Genomic DNA, 7,429 nt, shown 5'->3' on the forward strand with positions numbered 1-7,429 from the left:
ACGATGTCGTAGGGTAACATAGGGATCCTCTACCTGCTAGAAAGAGGACTAATGAATAGGCTTTATCTTCTCTACCCCATAGTCGAGGACAACTATATATGATTTCAAGAGAGAGGTGATGTCATAATAACTAATATCTAATTCTCCTAAATGATTTTCTCATGTTCAACTGATCATTTAATATGGGGAAGTACCAGGGGAGAAAAAGCTAGAATATTGGTTAAGCTGGCAGACTCGCCAAAGTAGGGATCCAAAGGAGGGAAAATAGGGATCCAAAGGGGGGACCATCTGCAAAAGAGCAATGTGCATCAATGGGATTTAAAGACCCTAAGGTTCATCCCATTAAGACTTTCAAAATGCTAAGGTTCCAAAATTCAAAGTTTGTGTTCAATGGTCAAAGCTTAATTATCTTGGATGCTTTGTGTGTGTACAAAAAGTCTTCATGAGTCCTACATAGGAGGGGGCGAGCCTTGCAAGTAGGGGATGAGAGAGAAACACACACACACACACACAGACACACACACACACACACACACACACACACTCACAAGCTTCCTTTACACAAAGGGAATGAGGGACACATGTCAGCTCCCTAGCCTAGATGCTCACAAGGTGCACTCAGATCTTATTGGATGACCATAGAGGTGGACCGATGAGAATTAGGCTAGAGTAAATCTAGTTTAATTCATTTAAAAACACTTAATAAAAGAACCAATAAGAATTAAGCTCTCTAGAAGACTATTGGGCAGTCTCCCAAGGGGTCTAGTGAGCATTCAACAGCCCAATGGCTTGCCTGATTCCTATTGACCAAGAGACAAAGGGGTCCAATGAGACTTTAGTTGCATTAATTAATTACCTAAATCTCTCAGAAAAGGGGAAAGGGGGACACATGTCAAAAGGCTATCAGTTATGCCTCTCAATTTTCAATGGCTAAGCCTGGCATGGGCCAATGAGGTGCTAGCAAGAGTAATTATCAAGAGGGGCCGACCAAGAGAGAGGGGGCTGAATTTATCAAGGCATTATTGCATACACACTCACACAATCTCATGTGTGGACGAAGAAGACTCTCCCTCTCTCCTTCTCAAGCTTTAATGGAAAGCTTATCACCTACTCCAAGCTTGTGAGAAGTGATGCCTACACCAACAACTCTTGGCTTTGTGATGCAAATCCAACCAAGAGCCAAGATTCAATACATGCTCATCTCCTCTACCATGCTAATTACTAAGCTATGCTATGATAATATGAGTGATTATGTGAGGAGATGTATCTTTCTCGGAAGAATACTCCTTCTTCCTCTCAATCTACTCTCATACCCCGCTAGCTCTCACCATCTTCGAAGGTGTGTGAGGTATTGGGTCCAAGACCGTGAGGGAATTGATTTTGTGTTTTATAAGTGTTTTGCTTAGTGCTTGAAGCTTCCATCTTCATTGAACTAGCTAGTTTTTGAAGTAACACAAATACTTATATTGTAAAATGTCTCTCTTGATGGGGGAAACCTATAATACCAAGCCTTTTGGAGGGGGGACCGGCTCCATGAAAATCTGGTCCTCAACTGTTGTCAATAGCTTAATTTCTCTCTCTTTTGAAGTATTGTTCATGCTATCTAACTAGGTGTTATGCTTTTTGTTGCTCTCTCCACCCAAGCACTCTTGTTAATCTCATTAGAAATCTATTCTAATGAAATGCTCACTATGTTCATGCTATTTTCCGCTACACACAAGTTACTAGGCCATTAAATGTTACAATAACACTGAGAGAATCTACTTAGAGGTTTTTGGCCATCCATTACACAATGCATATTATGCGCTATATTTTGCAAAAATGTTACATGTACATTTTATCCAACAATGACCAATATACTTTTACTCGAAGGAGACAATTGTGGCCACCCATGAAATATGAGAGAGTTCTATCACATTCACACGGGTGGGAGGAGCTGGCACTGATAGTTTAAGGCGCTGACCTAAATTTGAAAAAGGACAAAGATATTTTGATTACACAGCTAACAGAGAAAGATGCAAAAATAACATGGTTGCTTGAAGTATTCCAAACACCTTAAGCGTCCCAGTCTGGATTGGGAAAAAGTATTAATTGCTTAAGCCAGGATGTTCAAAATTTGACTCAATGAGTGAATCCTCCACTTGTTTAAGGGACATACATCAGTCACCTTGTTTTGCATCCAGAGTTAGTTCCCGCATCATAGCCAGATGCATCTTCATCTTCTCAGTGTCCAATATGCTACAAGAATATTAATGGATGGAGTCGATACTATATATTGGTATGTGGCCATGATTATCACCTGGTGTACTTGATTCAATTATTGTAGAACAATAGTCGATGTGGAATCTATTCTAAAGAGATTCCACAAGGGGTGTATTATATGTTTGGAATGGCAAACGAGTATAAATTCAAACAAGCTCGCCAAAAAATCCCTAGCGCTATTAAAAATCTATTTAGTGATGAAGAAGCACACTTAGAATACATCACTAACAACAAACATTGTAATTTTTCTTTTAAAAAGCATTGAAACACTCCATATATCGACCACATATATTGTGAGCAAAACTTGCTTTTTTTCTTTGTCGTCTTCGTACCACTTGTCATGACATTCTGCTCCATTGCTTGAATTTAATGCTGAAGACATAAGAACTAAGGTGTTCAGTTATAATTTTTTTTCTACTTTCCAATATACCTTCATTAAGAAAGCAATCAGATTTACACATTGTGCGATTTGCAATGCACTTTTGTCAATCCACATATCGACCACATCTGTTGTGAGCAATTATACACATTGCAATGCAGTCTCTACCTCAAATCGTGCATTCAACAACGCTGTGAATTTGTCAATGCAATTATAAATATGAGGATTAGTTATACACCCTCTATGATCTGCAAACAATTAGACACATCTAAAAACTTCACATTCTTCGTATATATAGAGGTTTTGGGTTTTTTACTTTGCTCAACTATTTTCACATGCTACAAGAATAATCAACTTATACATTAAAATGATGATAATATTTTGCAAAACACAAACGAAAGCAATAATATCTATGATTGGCCATCTCATGCACTCACAATATTTCATAATACACAATGCACTCCCTATCTAAACCAGTGCATAAAACAAGACTGTGAAATATTCAAGACAATTACACAATTGAGGACTACTTGTACCCAATCAAGGATTGTATCCCCCTTATGCATGTAGTTCAATATATGAAAGCTATATTCACCCAATTAAGGATTATAGCTCTCCTATTGTTTAGTGACAATGTATATCAATTCAGAAGGCTATGATGGTGTAAAATGCAAGACTTCAAGCATTTTGATATACCCAGTATACACACAAGGCATCTGACCCTTGACTATCAACTCGTTATTTAAATATGCTCATCTTCTAGAACCAACTTCAACCCTTTATGGACCAGTGGTTTTGTCGCAATAGGATGACTCTTTAAAGATTCAATTGTTTTGGCATTGTAACTTTGTCTTTGGTGAAGGATTTAAATTTTTTTCGAAGTGATTACCTATAATTAAGAATCACACTTGGCCTAGAAAAAGGACCTGTGACTCTGTAACCTTAGGTCGATTCACATGGAGATAATTGTGTACCCGATCCTCGAATACACTCCCCAGGGTTTTTCCTAGTCAAAATGCCAAAGTTAGCAAAGGTTTTACCATTATGAAAATCTCTAATTGTTTACCACGGTCTTTTATTGTGTTTTGAAGAGAGAAGGTCCAAATTCAGCTAGAGAGGGAAGAGGGAGGAGGACGGGGGGGAGGGGGGTTTGTATTTAAATTATTATCGTGAATATTTTTACGATTATTACCACGATATTTGCCTTAGTTATTGCCACTACTATTACCACGTTTATTCTTGTGGCAAGATTTAGCGCCTAGACTTCCAAATTCTGGCTTAAACATCCCCCTCCCCCCCCGCCTATCCCATTTTTTGGAGGAATACCAATCCTCGAGCGAGTACTTCTGAGCGGACAAAAAACCGAGCGAGCATAAGCAATGAAAAAGATTAGATCAAGATCTCAATAGTTACTCTATAGAGTATAGTGTAGCAAAATAACCATGTTGCATTTCAAATATTCTCAAACAAAAGAGCCATACTCTTCCTTTAATGTGTTCACACACATTAAAATAGTCTCAAACAAAAGAGCCATACTCTTCCTTTAATGTGTTGACACACACATTGATACACAGTCATATAGTTGCTTCTGAACCATCTTCTAGAGCATATGCCAAAACTCTATTTGTGCAAACTTATTCTCCTTGGTAAATTCACATGTTGCAATTGTCATAATTTCGTGCACAAATAGATCAAAAGATGGTAACTCAAATGCCACATGTCCATCATAATGCATAGGTAGCTCTTGAACTTGAATGATATTCTTTGCTTGCTTGAGTTCCATGTGTAGGCTGCTTTGTGAAGGCATTGCATGTAGTATACCAATTACTCTTGAGGGACCATCAGACTATTGCTAGTGTGGCCACATTGTCATCCATAAATGGTTATGTGCCTAGCCATGTTTGGTTGCACAATGAGGAATTGCAAACCCCAAGAAAACCTTTCCGATCAATCATAAAAGAAAGGAAAACCCTACAAGATACATAGAACTGAAATCATAATAGAAACATTTAGCATCAAATTACATATTATAGTCTATCTATCATTGTCTCTAAACGTCTAGAGCATTCCTAATAAAGACTTTATTCATCCACCCTTATATTAACTCCTTGATTATCCAAGGTTATGCTCCCTCCTCCAATCATGGGTTGTGGTCATCAATATTCAAACCATGGTAGATGCTTGGAGAAGTAAAAGTGTGCACGCGCGTACAATGTTGTGGAGGGGGAGGAGGGTTTCTCAGTACATAATATTATAGCAACTGCTTGTAGGGAAGTTGTAGAAGAAGTAGATTTGGTAGATCGTATTGGTAGGTTGGAGCCAATATGAACAACGTGTATTTGCAATCTTTGGTGCTAGATTGTACCTTATTGAAATTGTGGATAAATTTTTTTTGGGTCAGTGACTCCATTTTGTCTAGCTCACAAAAAAGATCTTCAACGTGTAATCATGACACTTGAGAAACGAAGAGGAGAAGGAAAATATCCTTCACATCACATACTTGAAAAAAATAGTTTTCATGGACTACGGAGTGTTTTAGAGTTTTCACAGTGAGTTGCAAAAGAGGAGGCCCAGTCACGAGGACTTTGTGACCAAGGGTGGGAGAGGTAATGAAGATCATAAGGTATTGTCGACATAAACGATAATCACCACTTGCATGCAACAACTTGGCATTAATCACCTCTTATGCAATGCCTTCACAATCACCTCGACCCATCTTTCGACAAGAACAAAGATGAAGGGTTTGGGTGTGTGTGTAATTCATGAGCCTTCTTCCTCTCCTGACTTATGCACTAGCTAGACACCTCTCTACTTCCTAGCAGCAGGAACATTGGTACGCTGATTCTGGTTCTCCATATCCTCCTTGCATCTAAACCTTTGTGGTGGCTCTCGAACATAACTCTTCTTGTTGTGCCGGATCTCACACGGACAACTTGAGAGTGAATGGCGCATGAAACACAGTACTGCATTTTGGCGTAAAGCTTGGGAAGTGTGTACCCATCATAAACGCAAGCATCCTGCACATCTTGCACAACAACTTGTTCAACAATGTTCTCTACAAGAAACCGCTTGACAACCTTGTCCTTGGGCACACGTCGCCCACGATTGGAGCACCCGATGGGGTTGGTGTGGCCTCTTGCGTGCTTGTTACATCCACTATTGTGGCACTTACCATCATGACTGCTTATGCCGCAACTAATTCTGCTTCCTCTTTGTCGTGGAGCTCTCTCTCTCTCTCTCTCTCTCTCTCTCTCTCTCTCTCTCTCTCTCTCTCTCTCTCTCTCTCTCTCTCTCTCTCTCTCTCTCTCTTCTTCTTCTTATTTCAATAAAGGGAAATTCCGCTACATTCAATCATCGCTAAGACATCAAAACCCATCTCTGCAAGTCCTCATATAAAAATCCTTTATTGAGAAGCAAAAAAAGCCTTGTCATCCGCCTACACGTTAATAAAAGGGAAGATCTGACCTCAAGCAGTGAGAAGGACGGCACCGCCAAACTCTTTGAACTTCTTCTCTGCGAGCTTAGAGAAGAACTTGGCTTTAACAACCAGAGGAGTGGGGGGAGCATCGCCCTTACCTAGCACCTTGAAGTACCCAAACTGTGTGACATCCAGCAAGGGCCCCTTTCCTTCCGGATCAGACGATCCACATTCACATTAATGGGACAGTGGAACTTGTTCATTGTCTTGTGGAAGTAGCGGATACCTACCTTCCCGAAGTACCCAGGGTAATATTTGTCAAACAGAATGCGATGGTGGTGCATACCTCCTGCATTATCATGACCTCCGTCATGCTTTCTGTGTAGCTTGCCAATTCTTTCGTGGCCTGCACTGACGTGACCCCTCTTCTTCCTGTTCTTATTTAACCAAGTCATCATGGCGGCCTCCCTAGTCTTGAACCAGGAAGTCTCTCTCTCTCTCTCTCTCTCTCTCTCTCTCTCTCTCTCTGTTTTTTAAACCATCAGCTCCATCATGCATAGTATTGACTAAATACCACGACATCCCCACTAACGTCGTTAGTGCCCAATAGTGGGTGTAGAACTAGGTACTAACATATGCTCCCCAACACAACACACACCACACGCACACATATGAGCATACATCAACACAAAGTTCAGCGTACCGAGTTTCTGTCATGACTCTGGAGATCAAGGGCAGACTCAGCCATAATGAAGCCTAGCACTAATAGAAGCAAGAAATCGAAAAACTAATAGAATCCGTCTAGATACTACCATGATATCAGAAAAATTGAGCCAATGGAAAGGGATTTTGAGCTATTTGTGCCCACTTGCACCGGCATTGGCAATGTTTCCCCTTGTAAACTTGCAACTAAGTATTGCCTCTCTTGCTAGCTTGCTTTTTAGTGCGAGCTTCAACAACAGCCTGATGAAGTTCAGCCTTGGTAAAAGCCTTTTCATACGTGTCCTTCCACTTATGATAATCCTTACCCCAGGGCTTATGACCATAACAAAGCATCTCTTTGTAAGTGAACTTCATAGGTTCAACACCATACATGCGGACATCAGCATCTTCAAACGAGGTAGCCTGCTTTGCTTGCTTTGTGGACATTTTCTTCTTTTTGGACATGCGTTTCTCCTCCGCAGTGGCCTGGCGTTGAGCTTGGGTAAAGGCTTCATTGAGAGCCTTCTTCTGCTCGTGGTGGTCTTCGCCCAGGTCTTGTGACCCTAGGAGAGCATCTCATGAAAACTCAGCTTCGCTGGCTTCCCATCATCGTCGCCCTTTCTTGCAACGGACGAGGAGGAGGAGGAGGATGAGCGATGGCTCGTCAT

General features: G+C 40.6%; 2 pseudogenes; both read right to left on the reverse strand.

Annotated features, from left to right (window-relative positions):
* Positions 1 to 6,107: 6,107 nt before the first annotated feature.
* LOC147424716 (large ribosomal subunit protein uL15y pseudogene) lies at positions 6,108 to 6,517 on the reverse strand (annotated as a pseudogene).
* A 451-nt stretch (positions 6,518 to 6,968) lies between these two features.
* LOC147424717 (uncharacterized) lies at positions 6,969 to 7,429 on the reverse strand (annotated as a pseudogene).

This window comes from Adiantum capillus-veneris, chromosome 25 (assembly GCF_014529385.1).
Source record: "Adiantum capillus-veneris isolate H3 chromosome 25, ASM1452938v2, whole genome shotgun sequence".
Lineage (NCBI taxonomy): Eukaryota > Viridiplantae > Streptophyta > Polypodiopsida > Polypodiales > Pteridaceae > Adiantum > Adiantum capillus-veneris.